A 14,115-nucleotide genomic window follows, 5' to 3' on the forward strand; every position below is an offset into this window, starting at 1 on the left:
TCTGAAGGGTTGGATCAGATACTAAATAAAGCACACTCATTCACCAATCCAGCCTATGGGGTGGGAGAAAACTCCCAGTCAGGTAAGAAAATGAGTTATTTCCTTTCATCTCTTCTTTTAATCAGAGTGACCTTTGTCAACTGGGCTATGATGTATTGTAGATCCGAATGTTACCTGAAAGTGTAATTCGTTTCAAATAACGACTCCCTTAAATGGAATACAATTCCGCTGTTCTGAGCTTGAGAGGCGAAACCGACTGATTTGATATTTGTAGAGGGCTGAGAGCCAGGAAGCCCCCCACCCCACTCACCCAAGGAACAGTTACTGCTCAGAGAAAGGGCGGCTAGGAAGTTACCCTTCAAAAATAAACCTGAGAGCAGCCTGCATTTCCCTCTGCTGCCTCTGGAAGAGGTGTGCGATCTAAAGTGCGTCCATCATGAATAATGCTTGCCTTTCCTCTCCCAACTACTGCACTCCCAGGCAGAAACATCACCAGCCGCTGCCACTGGGTAGCTCAGGGCAGCTCAGTGGGTGATCACGCACGATTAGATGCCCGCGTGAGACCCGGAGTGAAGACGAGGAGCCAAAACACTTCAGCTCAGTCTGATTTCAAAGGTCGGGCTGAGCCCCCAGAGCTCATCCCAGGGCCTGATTTTCCGCGGCTTTTCCGAATAAGCTATCTTTGTTTACATTTGAGCTTGGCTCACTCCCAGAAAGCATTACTACCTTCTGTCCGGAGAAGCATCTCGCCTTTGCAGACGGTGCTGGGGCAGCAAAGTTCGTTTTCCTGGGTAGGGAAGAGCGATTCTCTTGCTCCTCACGCGGGTAGTACCCAGTGTTTGGACAGTAGTGGGCAGTTTAGGGTAGGTGGAGGTTTGGAGGGGAAGGGGAGAAGGTTGGTGCGGGGCAAGCCAATGAAGTGCTGAAGCTGTATGGGGGATTCTTCTAGAAAGTAGGGTGGGAAAGGAGCTAGGGAGGGCGTGTGGAGGGACAGGATCCGTGTCAGAACGTGCGTGTGAGCGGATACAAAACCCAGGGAGGCGTGATCGGCGGCGTGTGTGCAAGCCCGAGCGAGGGGCGCCGGCGGGGTGTGTGCTCCTGGTGAGTGACACGGAGGGGCGGGCGGCCGCCGGGAGGGGGCGGCTGCGCGGGCGGGAGTGTCCCTGCGTGGGGCTGGCGGCGCGGAGTTGAGGCAGTGAAGGAATCCAGCCTGCCCAGCGGCCCAGCGGCCCTACCGCCGCTTTCCCTCAGCTCGCTCTCCGCGCTGCAGGGGCCGCCAGCGCCGCGCCCCGGCCCGGGACAGAGCAGCCGCGCTCGCAACGAGGTAAGCCCGGGTCCCCGGGTCGGGCGGCTCACCAGGGCCTGCGTGGCCAGGGTGGGGGCGATCGACCAGCCGAGCGCCCGAAGGCCGCCTCCCGGGGCACTGGGTGTGGCCCGAGCTTGGCCGACCGGACGCGGAGGTCGCGGTCCTTGCCTTCCCCCGGCGGGTGGTGGGGACAGCGGCGGAACCGATCGCGGACTCGGCCTGCCCTGCTCCACGCGGGCGCCCCCCTGCGCTCCAGCTCCGCGCCGCCGATCTGCCTGCCCGGAGCGGGGCCGCAGGTCCCGAGCGCCCCGCACCCCTCGGCACCGGCGGGATCGGGTCCCAGCGTTCGCGTGCGCGCGTCGAGGGCGCGCAGGGCAGGCGGGAGGGGGCGCCCAGGCCGCCGGACCGAGCGATGTCATTGCAGGGTCTGGGCAGAAAAGCCCCCCGGAGCCCGCGGGCGCCGCGGACTGCAGCCCGGAGCGAGGGTCGTTTCTGAGTCGCGGAGACAACTTGAGTTTTGCGCATCTGGGGAGATAGCAGAGCTTCTGGCGCTCTGCTGGGAGTTCCGTGTTTACTGCGGACACCGGGGTGAAGGATCCAGCCTTCACCTGGACGGGAATGCGACGGAAACCTCCCATCCTTTCCTTCCTCCTTGCGAGTGGAGCCTTCCAGTGCGCAGTAGGGTCGGCATTTGTGAACTTGATGGGTTTTCGGCTCACAGCAGTCCTGGTTTTTAGCAGGTGCCAAGGTTGTGGAGACCTGACACACTCATTAAAGATTCTTTGTAGACAGCATTTTGCTTTGAGTGCAGCACAATCTCTATAGTGTGAGACTAGCGAAAAACCCTTGAACTTCAACCACAGCGCCGTCCTTTCCTTCCATAAAACACATGTAATATTTCACTTGCTTATTTAAAATACTAAAGTATCTGACCCCTTTGCAGCCCCGAAGATTTTAAAGGGGAGAGGGACACGGAAATTTTAGAATTTGTGCAGAGATAGAGTAAGGTCGTGCGGTCTTTATACCGTCATTCAATTTTGTTTTAGAGGAGCATTCATTGCTACTCAGACTCTGTTTCCAGAGAGTAAGCAAATGTGCAGTATGGCAGAGAAAAGAAAGGACAGGAAGTCAGAAATAGAAAAAGACTATTCAAGTAGTAGAAAAAAATATTTTGAAAGAACTCTTTAAAAAGTTGCCTTCTGGATAAAATATTTTATGAGCCTTATGAAATTGTGTTACTTAACCAGAAAGCACTGTTCTGGGAAGATGGGAGACAGTCTTATCAAGGAACTGTAATGCTTTAAAAAATCTGTATATCTGATGTTTGTTGGTTTTTTAACCAGGAACAAAAAAAATCAACTTTGGGAATGATTTTCTATTTGGACAAGGCAAATACTACTTTAGTCTCTAATTAGAGTTTTGAAATAAACTCAAGCTGGGTTAAAAACCTTTTTCTGTAGAGCAACAGAACAGAAATCATGTCAGATTCCGTATGGCTTTAAACACACACACACACACACACACACACACACACACACACACACACACACACACACGACTAGCTCCAAGGGGGAATTTGCATAAAAATACAATTAACTTGAATGCAGAGAATATTTAAGAGATGAAGGGGAAAACACTGAACATCTGGGAAAGGGGTGTATTAATTGGCAATTTTTGTTCTTTAATTTCTGAAATATTAAATGAGTGCCTAGGAATCAATTTAGGTAGTGTGCTAATTTAGTCAGGCAAAATGGCCAGGGCTTCTTTTGTGTCTGTTTTGTTGTGAGGAGCCCCCCACCAAAGTGGTCAATTGCTAGTTTCTCTGCTCGAACTAATTTCAAGTGGCCATTGTGGGAAGAGGTGATCAAAGGAACAAACACTTAGGGCACAGCATGGCAGCCAGTGAAGCGCTGCCACGTAGGTCACCTCTACTTGGAAACGGCAGCTAAGCCTTAGAAATGCCTCATTTTTAGTCTACAATCAGAGGCTAGTACCATTGCTAACAGTGGGTGTTCCTTCATGGCTGGGTGTTTTTTTTTTTTTTTTTTTTTTTTTTTTTTTTTGGAAGGGCAAAGGTGGTCTCCCCTGGAGGATCTTTACAGAACTACAGTCAACATCTTAGGAGATAAGTCAGGATACCAAGTGTCAGATCCGGTTTTGATAAAATGGAAAAAGTAGAAGTTGCTTATGGCAAATTTTAGGCTGCTGCCACCACTCTCACCATATGACAAGAGAGTACATTTTGTATGTATCTAATAGACACTGCTTAGTCACTGTTGCTTCCCTGGTGACCATCTCTGGTACTTTCATTGTTACTTGACTATGATAATCTAATCTATATGTGTATGTGAAACAGTAACTTCTATAAGTAAGACACAGGATGTAAGGGCATATGCCATGTGGACAGACTTATAAATGGTTGTGTGCATTGATCGCTGAATGGTTGAATGTAATTCACCTAATCAGGTCCTTCTACCACTACTCCACCATCAAGTGGAATTGCACAATTAAAATGGAATTTGCATTATACAAAGAGTTAAAGGAAACAGTAAACATTATAGGAGAAAAGCAAACCTTTTATTCCCTTTCCTCTTTTGAAGACAACTCTTATGAAGGTGTTATTTCCTTAACACATCAAAATGGCTAATTTAGGGCCGTGAAGCTTGTTATATAAATAGGCCATATGTTGAATTCCTACCAGGATTTATCCATTCGGTGTATTATAATGGCTAGGACCCCCTAAACACCTTAGTAGAGAGAAATGATCTGTGAAGGTTTACATCCACAGTATGTAGCATTTCCATTATGCCTATTTGATAGCTCCTACTCTTATTTTCTTATAAAAAATTCTTAAACATTATCTACCATTCTATCATAACAGATCTTTAGCTGTGGTACTGATAACTCCCCATTCCTGTTTAGCTCTTGCATAACAGACTTTTCATGTTGGTTGTCTAGTCTCAGACCAAAGACTATGGGCATGATAACAGCATCTCCTCACAGCTTATACTAATCTTGTGCCTTCGATGATGAAAGATCCTTCTGTTTCTTAATACGTTATGGTTTCTCTGGATCACATGGTCCAGGAGTCCCTTCTGGTTCTCCAATAAGAAACTGTATCAGATCTTAACCTTTTCCTGTGACAGCTCCTGCCAGTAGACCGCCCTACCTTTCCTTTTCGTCCCTCACTCCTTAGAGCCTGTGCCCTCAGGCCAGCCTTTGCTGTCTGCTGGCAAATTTTACATCCCTCCTCATCTTCCTCTCTTTACCATTGAGTTCCCCAACCCATGCTTTCTCACCACAATGACCTCCTGCAAACATGCATCTCTTGAGAATGCTTCTCCAAGATATTCTACGGGGACTCTGTCTGCAGCGAGCTTGGGCTTAATTGAGTCAAAGCTATTGCTATTCTCGATGCAAGAAGCTCCCCAAATGAAGACGGCCTCGCTTAAGACTTTTCAGCTTTGTGTGATGAAAGCGTGATGTATATTAGGCGGGAAACTCTGAGTTTCCATTCTCTCCTCGAGGTAATGATAAGGGATACAATACTCTCTTGGAATGCCTAGTAGCCTTGGGCTACAGTTTCTAGTGAGCCCTGACATCAGGAGAGGAAATAACAGTCTATGCTGTGGCCAGTAGGCCCCATGTGGTACAGGATAGCTTTGAATGGGGGCCAACACAAAACTGTAACTAACTTGAAATATTTCTTTGTTAGCATTGCTGCATAATTCTCCAGCATGAACATTGTAGGTGGCAAGATTCTCTTGCAATGTTGAAAGTCCAGGCACCTCTTCTGTGTTGCCAGTGGCTTTAGATGTAAGTACACAACACATTGTGTAAATTAAACACTTATTTATAAACTAGTCCCTGTGTCAGATGGTTTTGTCCTGCAATAAGCCAATATAAGTGTCCTGGGTATGTTTAAAGTAAACTAGACTAAGCACTGATGTCTAGCAAGTTAGGGGATATTTTTCTAATGCACTCTAAGTTTACAAGGGACACCTACAGTTCAAATACCTTGTCTTTCTGCCCTTGGTTGGCATAAAGCCCAACCTCCCAGTCTGTTTTTCATGTATTTTGTACTCTTGCCCCAATTTTATTATTTCCTACATCTTTAAAACATGAGCCTCTGTTCCTTTGCTTGTCTCCTTCTTCCCTCTGCTCTTCTGCCCTCTGCCTTATGCCCTCTGCCCTTCTGCCCTATGCCCTTCTACCCTCTGCCTTTCTGCCCTCTGCCCTTCTGCCCTCTGCCCTCTGCCCTTCTGCCCTCTGCCCTCTACCCTTGTGCCTTCTTCCCTTCTGCCCTTCTACCCTCTGCCCTGCTCATTTTCCTTTTTTCCCCTTTGTCTGTGCCTGTTTCCCTCTGGCCCAACAAGTCTTCAAAGTCAAATCCTGGTCATGATGCCTTCATTGGTTTCTTCTTCTGCCCTTCTGTCTGCATCCTTCCTAAGTTTAGGCCCTTGCTTAGATTTCTCCTACACTGCTGCTTCTTGCTTTCACAGGTAGACTGCAAGCCTCTTGAGGACACCAATATACCATGTACCTGAAACAGCTATCAGCCATTGGTGTTTATCAAGTGCACCTGTAGATGTAATAAGATAGAAGAGTTTGTCCTTAAATCTGGGACTTTAATACCATCTCTGCCTTGCTCACGGGTGCATGTCAAGGGCCTCACTACAGCCTGACTTGTAGTCAGGACCTCAGTGAATGTTCATTAACATAGAACTCAACGTTGACATTGGATGAAGGGGACAGGCATTTGAAGGTGGCATCTGCCAAGGACTTTTCCTCAGCTTTCTTGGGTGGTTCTGATCAGTCCCTCCATTTATCATCTGAGAGGGGCATTTCCAGGGGTGAGAAGATGATGGAGTCTGGCAGTTGTGACTTGGAATTGAGGAGGCTGCAGTTATTTTTAAGGTGGGATGATGGGTCCCAGGAGTGAGCAGAAATGAAAAGCATCAGGCTCAATGCCAGTATTTTATATGTAAAATAATCAGGCTAAAGCCATCAGTTACATAAAGATCCTGTTAATTGACCTTAAAACTCCAGAATATGTAAGGCAGGGCTGCCCAGCCTTTTCATTTAAAAGCCTCCCTTTAAACTGGAGAAAAATCATCTGGAATCCAGCTGAGAGTGAAAGGCGAGGCAAAGAAGAGCTTGCCACATCCATTAAAGCAGTGGTTCTCAATCGTCCTAGTGCTGTGACCCTTTAATACAGTTCTCTGGGTTGTGGTGATTCTCCAAACCATAAAATTATTTTTGTTGCTACTTCATAACTGCAATTCTGCTACTGTTAGGAATCATAATGTAATTATCTGTGTTTTCCAATGGTCTTAGGCAACCCTTGTAAATGGGTCATTTGACCTTCCCTAAGGGAGGTCTAGACCCACAGGTTGAGAATCATTGCATTAGCGTGTATTCAAGGCAAAGTACAAGTCTTCAAGCTTATTTTTAACACTTATTTTGTAGGTGTCCTTTCTATGAAGGGTTTGCTGCAGCAGGTCACATAACACACATCATAGAGATAGAAGCCTAAGGGAGTTCGGAGGGGAAGATTATGGGATGACGGCTGCTTGGGCTGATTTTTAAAAGAATTGGATACGATTCCAGTGGCTACTATTGGGGATGTAATGGGGAGGGAAAGTGTCTCTTTGAAATGGAAACTTGATTTCCTGTATTTTAAAAATGTCTTCTAATACCAGCCCCCTGTTTCATTACTGCTGATCCAATGATGAAACCTACCTAGAGTTCCAGGTGCTGGTGGTGTGAAGTGTTCAATAACAGAAGCTAAAGCACATATAGATGCCTCCTATAATCACGTGTGACGCCGAGTTCGGAACTGATCATGAAATAAAGCACAGAATCAATCCTATACACTGTGCGACCCAGTGTGCCTCTGGTTTGTGCCCAACCCCTCAGAATGCTCAGAAGAGCCTCCTGCAAGATGAATGTCACAAAAGCTGACACTTGCCCAGTAAGAAATGAGGTTGCTCAGATTGTGGCTCTAGTCAGCCAAGGTGGGACACTACCCAGAGCCTCCACTGGAGTCCTGGAAATGCATACACATGCTGTTAATACAGAGCCCTGGGCTGATTCTATACAGCCATCCTCATGGACTCTAAAAGTAGGAGCAGTGGGTACCAACCTCAGACTTGAGGTTTCATGGAAAGCTGTACATTACGCTTGTAAATGGATTGTTCCATTTTATGAGGTGGGAAACACCTGTCACTCATGTATGCAAACAGACTTTATAAGGCAGTGTCTTACTTAGTTACACATACTATGTCCATTTGTCCTCAAATGGTGCTAGTAAGTTCATTTTAGCCCCATTTTACCGAAGAGCAAAATAGAAGTCTAGAAAAGTTGATAGCAATTTATAAAGGATGCACTAAACTCAGGCAGTTTGAGTGCTGGAACCAAATATGCTCTCTGCTGAAGAAAGGATACAAAAATATACTTCGCCATTTAAAAGGTCGATTGTTTAATTCTCTGCAATGAACAAGGTACTGTGGCAAAGTACTAGCTCATTGTTAGTGGCACCTGGTTCGGATCCAGAACCAACTGAATATAGCTAGCTTTATCACTTACAAATCCACTCGCTTCAACTTGACAATGAGCTTGCAAGCTGGAGTTTATACCCCCTTTTGAGAAAGGAACACTAGAGCTCAAGGAAGTCAGAGAACTTGACTGACTGAAAAGTTGCTAAGTGTGGGATGCTCTGCTTGCTGTCTGACCCCAGGGCTCCTGCTTTTCTGCACAGCACCCTAGGAGTGGTGCACAGTGTCTCTGAAAACATCTATCAGTTGTATAGACACTGACCACGGAAACACTGCTAGCTAGCGAACTCCCTGTGACAATGATTCTGCAGAGGAGCAACAGGTCCTCGATGGTCAGGTGAATGCCACAGGTGTGTGAAAGACCCACAGCCTCACTGTTCCAGAAACAACAACAGCAACAGCAGCAACAACACACTAGTGAATTCTTTCTGTCTTCAATCTGATTTATGAATGATATGCAGAAAAGGGAAGAAGAAAGCTACCTTTATGGGTAATTTTGCTAGAGCCCCTCCCCTCTTCTCCAGCCTCAGCATCCTTTGGAGTTCTGCCTCTGCTTAGTCTCTGCATTTATCCTGAAGCAGCTCGTGTGTTTTCCTTCTGCCTGCCACCTGTGTACCAGTGATTCTTAAATCTGTGTGTCCAGCTCAGGGTCTTTCCTAATGTTGTCTCAGGTACTATCCACTAAGCGAGTCCACAATTGTAATCTGACTGCAAGCCAGCGTAGGCCTCTGTGTCCTCTGTCTCGCTTAGTGAAGCCACTTCATCAAGTAGGAGTCACCCTAGGAGCCTCTCATCCTCATCTGCGTTTTCTTGACCGCTGAGCCCTGATAGATGCTGGGTGACCATCTTTTCAAACTCCCCAGAGTCGGCCCTCTCCTTTCTCCACAGTGACTCCTGCGTCGGGTCAGGCCATCAGTCTTTCTCTTGAGGTTTATTCTAGTCTCTCTGCCTTCTGTCTGGCTTACTTCCAATCTGCTCCTCACAGCACTGCTTTTCTAAAAGGCCAATCTAATCATGACTCTTCACTTAAAACCCTTCAGCATGGTGACTGTAACTGAGGAGAAAGTGTAAGCTCGCTAGCAGGGCACAAAAGCTCCCTTATGATTCAGGCCCTTCCTTTCAAGTGTGTATCCATCACTTCTAACGATCCTGGGCCTGCCGTCTGCCTCCATCCACAGCGTCCGCAGCATCCTTACTAAAGGAAACGTTGTTATAAGAAAGAAAAGATGGGAGGGATGAGGACAGAGGAGAGAATACAAAACTGTGGCTTCAGTACCATAATCCCCCTACTGCCTGTGCCTAGTGAGCACTTGAAACATGATTGATTCAAAGTCTGCTGTGCTGGGAACGTAAAAGACTTTACAGGAGAAAGGTGGTTCTTAAAATATCTCATTATTATAAGCATGAGTGCATGCATCTGCACCCATGTAAATGTGGAGTCTAGAAGTTGACTTTTATTCCACCTTATTTTTTGAGACAGGATCTCTCATTTAAACCCACAGCTTGCTGACTGAACTGTGTCCGGCGGCTGATCCTTCTGGCTCTGCCTCCCTGGCTCTGGGATTACATTTCTATGTACATTTCCACGCCTGGCTTTCTCACATGAGCACGGAAGAACAACTTCAGTCTCTCAGGCTTGTGCAGCAAGCACTTAAGTGAATTAGCCCCCTCATTAGTATAATTTTGATTAGATATTGAGATATAATATTCTGTATATAATCAGTTAAATAAAATAGATCATTTGAACTAACTTCTCATTATTTTAGCCTAGCTACTAGAAGATTTAAGGTTGCCTTGTGGGTTGCACTGTGATTTTACTAGACAACATCACTGCAGAATATCTCTGCCTTCCTAGCAAATGTGACTGGAACAAGCTCACAGCCATGAGCCTTTGGAATGATTAAGTCAGCTCCATAATACAGGGAAGCAACGGTTGTTCAGTTTCTCAAATCCACCGGTATAAAGTGCTTTAGATAAGATTCGGAATCAGAGAGAGAGAGATTCTGAACACCATAGCCCAGAGTCTTACGTACAGCAGGCACAGCGTGGAAAGCACAGATGCCTCTCTCTCCTAGGCCTCCCCAGTTACTTTGAGAGAGGAGCAGGAGTCCTGTGGCATGAGAAAGGGGGCTTGAGGTAGACAAGAAGAGAAAGAAAGCACTTTCCTGGAAGCCCCTTACTTGTGAGGAATCAGGAGAGATGCTGAGGGCCAGATCTGTGAGATCTCAGTCCTCCCTGGTGGGTTAAAGCTCAGTTCTTCACTCTTTAGCTCCTAAGATCCTGAGCCAGTTCATGAATCAAGAGGTTTAGAGTCAATAGTGTGCATATCATGCAGTCACTGTGCACCAAACAAAACTGTGCCAGGAGCTGGTAAGTGCTCTACAGAACCCGTGCCAGATACTGAAGAAAACCTTGGGTGCATCAGCTAACCCCAGTGGCTTTGGGAGAAGGGTTAGGGAGCTATCCAGAAGACCCAGCAGACAGTGTGCTGTGTCTTAGGAGATGTGCAGAGCTTCGTGTATTTGGAGTGGGAAATTGACGGCACTCCTTGTCAGGTTGGAACCAGAGGAAAGAACTCTCCAAGAGAACACGGTGGAAGAAAGCAAGCTTTTGAGAGAAGCTTTTCAGAAAGCCAGATTCCTGGGAAAGCCATGAGGAGGATTTGCATGCTCTTCCATGGAGCCCTGCAGTTCTGAAAAGAACCTCCTCGGCCTGGATTTCTCTGTGAACAGCTGTTTTGATTTGCTCTACCTGGTGAGCATTTGGATAAGAAGCTGTCAAGAGAAAATGTTCCTATGCTAAAAATAAAACCTTGAAAGTCACATATCTACTTCCATGGGCCCGGTAGAGTAGTGAGCATGCTGCTGTGGCCCTTTGTTCCATGTTTCCAGCCTCGGGGACTTCTGCAGAGGGACTGCCACTCCCTAGCATCTGTACCTTGGTGACTCACCATGCAGTGGATGGTGCATTTTGCTCAGGAAATCATAGCTCAGCCTTGTTCTTGATCGGTCAAGTTTTCCATCTGTGTGCCAACCTCTATCTCAACTGTACAGCCGTCCTAACTGAAGGGTGTAGCTCTTCCCACCTTGAGACAGCAGCCCTGTCTGTGAGCTGTAGACCCTAGAGCTGAGGCTGTTACTTTCCTGTTGATCATTTTGATATTGCCATCCACCAGCAGTGGTCAAAACGTTTAGTAGATTATCTGTAGAATGGAATCTCTTCCTTGCATGCTGGATGCCTTAGTTCATTTTTTCTTTTTCTGGTTGTGGTTATAACAGAAATACCTAAGGAGGCACACTGAAGGCTTACTTACTCAGCTCACAGCTCAGGAGACTGAAAGTCCAAACAACACAGAGGTTCAAGAAAGGGTCGCTGAAGTGTGTGTGGGTATGAGGAAGGGAATATGTCTTAAAACAGGAAGCCAGGAGGCAAAAAGCTCTATAATCCCTTCCAAGGCTATATTCCCAGTGACCTAAGGACCCCAGGAAGCCTTAATTCTCAACATGGCCACGCTCTAGGCCAGGATCCCAGCACATGAACTTTGGGGAGATAAACTGTGTTAACACTGTGTGCCATTGACTCTTCCCTAGTTCCAGATGCCTGACAAAAGACCCCTCTGCTGGTTTCTAGGTCCCATTTGTACTGTGTGTGCAATGGGAAGGCAACCATAGCATGTGTTTTCACAAATGATCCATCTGAGTGTGAGCCTCCAGATGGGAGGCAGGGTGGGGAAGGAAAGTGGCTGCCTTCATTGTGTGCTTTCAGAATCCACACTCCCAAAAGGGCACCTCAGATATCAATAGTCTCCTTTTGTTAACCTATGGAAAATCTACATTGCAAAGCTCTATCCTTTTTCCTAAAGCCAACGTGTTTTAAAGGCAAAAGAATTCCTGGTTGGACATTTGGAAGTCTTGGTTTGATGCCTGGCTGTATGGGCCAGATCAAGGCATTTAGCCTTCCTGAACTTTGATTCCGTCATGCACTAAGCAAAATTAGCAATATCTACCTTTATGTTATAATTTCATTATGACTATGTAAGACAATAGAAAGTCCCAGGGCCTCAAACCTGCATGCTATGAAAGTGGTGACTAAGGCTTGCTTCTTGACTTGAACAGTTTTATAGCCCTTCCCAGAGGCTGACAAAAAGAGAATAAGAACACAGACCAAGGAGCCCAAGTTCTGCCCTATTCGTTGGTCAAGAAAGGACCAGAAGGAAGCTGCCATCACATCTTAGTTAAGTCCAATTCTGGATAATAGTTTACATTTGTGAAAATTCTCATCTGGAATTGTGGGTGCAGTGTGAAGCCATGGGGGGGGGGGGGTCTGTTTACATCCTCTGCCAGGATAACCTGACAGTAAGCAAAGCAGGCTTTTGAATCCTGGCATAGTCAGGTGCACTGTCGTCAAAATAAACTGGAGGTTTTTCTTTGCTGATAAATTACAAACAAAGGAAGTCACTAAAATACCCTGAAAAGGTAGCTTCATGCAAAAATTAGAGACCAGGGAGAGTTCTTTATACTCATTTGGTTGGAACCATTCTTTGCTTACCTGTGGGTGTTGGGGAAGTTCTTTTGTTGGGAGCTTTGTTGCTTACAGGCCAAGAAAAGCTTTAGAACATCAAAAAGAGCGATTCTGATTACAGGCAGTGCTGCTCCAGTGCAGACTGACTTCTGCACAGTGCACTGATTGCTAATACCTGACCAAGGGACCCTTCTCACTGACAGTCTAGAGTGAGGGTCCAGATGACGTCTGTGAAAGACAGCTATGCGTATGGGCAGCTCTATTCATTAAAAGGGAAACTGGGAAGTGTTACACGGACCACTGTCTTGCTCCGGGTCGTTGTCCTTCTCTGTCTTCGATGAGATCTGTGGACTGGATTCAGTGCATGAGTCTGGCCTTCAAATGCCTGATGCATTTGATTGTCTCACTGTAACACTAGAACCTTATATAGATAGGGCCTCACTGTGTATGTATGCCGGACTTGAAACTTGCTGTGTAGACCAGGGTGGCCTCGAACTCACAGAGCCTGCCTCTACCTCCCTGAAGAGATTAAAGACATGCAGTATCATGCCTGGCTAGAGGGTTTTTTTTTTTAATAGTATTTAATGTTGGCCTGGGGCTTTGAATAAATCAACTCATTTATCATTCTACAGTCCATGAGCAAGAACTGTTTCAGCTGAGTTGGGTGATACCAGCTCAGCTTTCCAAGGCTCGAGTAATTCATAATTTCCAAACTTTTGATAGTGTTTCACATTCTGGGTTGCATTTCAAGCAGCCCCTTCTCCCATTGATTAAGGCAGAGCATATTTAGGTAATGCTTAGATAAAATGTACTTGTAGCACACGCATGAAAAGTTTCTAAGAAGAAATTAGAAAGAGATTATCAATACCATGGCCCAGGGCCCCACCAAATGCAGGAATTTCTGCAGTAGCCCATTTGAACCCATCTAGGAATGAGAACTTCACACACTAATGATGCCAGGTAACACTAATGACAGCAGCTGGCAGCTTCTAGGTCTGACACTTGTTTAATGTTGGGCCTTGCATGACTGTGAGCACACTGCTCTTCGATGTAAATACAAGTGAACAAAACTATTTCTTAAGACCTTTTCTTCACAGTGTATTGAATTCTTCCTCCTGCTGTTGGCCTTGCAATGGCCCTTTGCCACACCTCAGAATAGGCTGGGATCTTCGGAGAGCTCCTGTATTCAGTACAATACTCAAACCTTTTTTCTTTTCAGGGTGACTTGGTCCAGGTGTCAACCACGGCTCCTCATCCTGCTAGCTCTCTTCTACCTTACTGTCCGTTTCTTCTAGATGTGGGCTCTCCACTTCAGCATCCTAAGCCCAAGATTCTGAGAGGCAGAGAACACAGAACTACTTAGCTCTCTTGACCATGGGTGATCTTCATTAGCCAGATTCAGTGATGGCCTCCTTTGTAAGCCAAGGCCAGCACATCTCTAGTTTGTCTATACAAAGGCAAATCAATGTTCCATGTCTTTTTCTTAAGACCCACTACAGTGCTGGGATCCTTCCCTGCCCAAGCAGTCAGTTCTGAATCAGAGGATTCATTCAGAGGGTTCCACATCTGTCTTTAGGGCTGTTGTTGTCAAGTTGTTTTTTCCTCATTATCAAGACCATTTTGATATCCAGTTTTTAATTGTTTGTTAGTGATACTTTCATTAACTTATCATGTGGGTGTTTGAGTTTGTGGTTTGGTTTGGGCAATGGAACCAGGGCTTTCCCATACACG

At 46.1% G+C, this 14,115-nt stretch overlaps 1 protein-coding gene across 12 annotated transcripts in view; it reads left to right on the forward strand.

The window, feature by feature from the left end:
• The first annotated feature begins 401 nt into the window (after positions 1 to 401).
• Spats2l (spermatogenesis associated, serine-rich 2-like) overlaps positions 402 to 14,115 on the forward strand; it is a 174,297-nt gene continuing 160,583 nt past the window's right edge. For 3 of the 12 annotated variants that reach the window (XM_017322123.2, XM_006496210.4, XM_006496217.4), the window contains exon 1: positions 402 to 1,101. The gene's annotated coding sequence lies outside the window, so the exon portion shown is untranslated. Of the gene's footprint in view, positions 1,325 to 14,115 lie in introns of all 12 variants that reach the window. The other 9 variants (XM_030242305.1, XM_006496211.4, XM_017322122.2 and 6 more) reach the window with 6 other exon arrangements.

The sequence above is a fragment of the Mus musculus genome, chromosome 1, assembly GCF_000001635.26.
Source record: "Mus musculus strain C57BL/6J chromosome 1, GRCm38.p6 C57BL/6J".
NCBI classification, from domain to species: domain Eukaryota; kingdom Metazoa; phylum Chordata; class Mammalia; order Rodentia; family Muridae; genus Mus; species Mus musculus.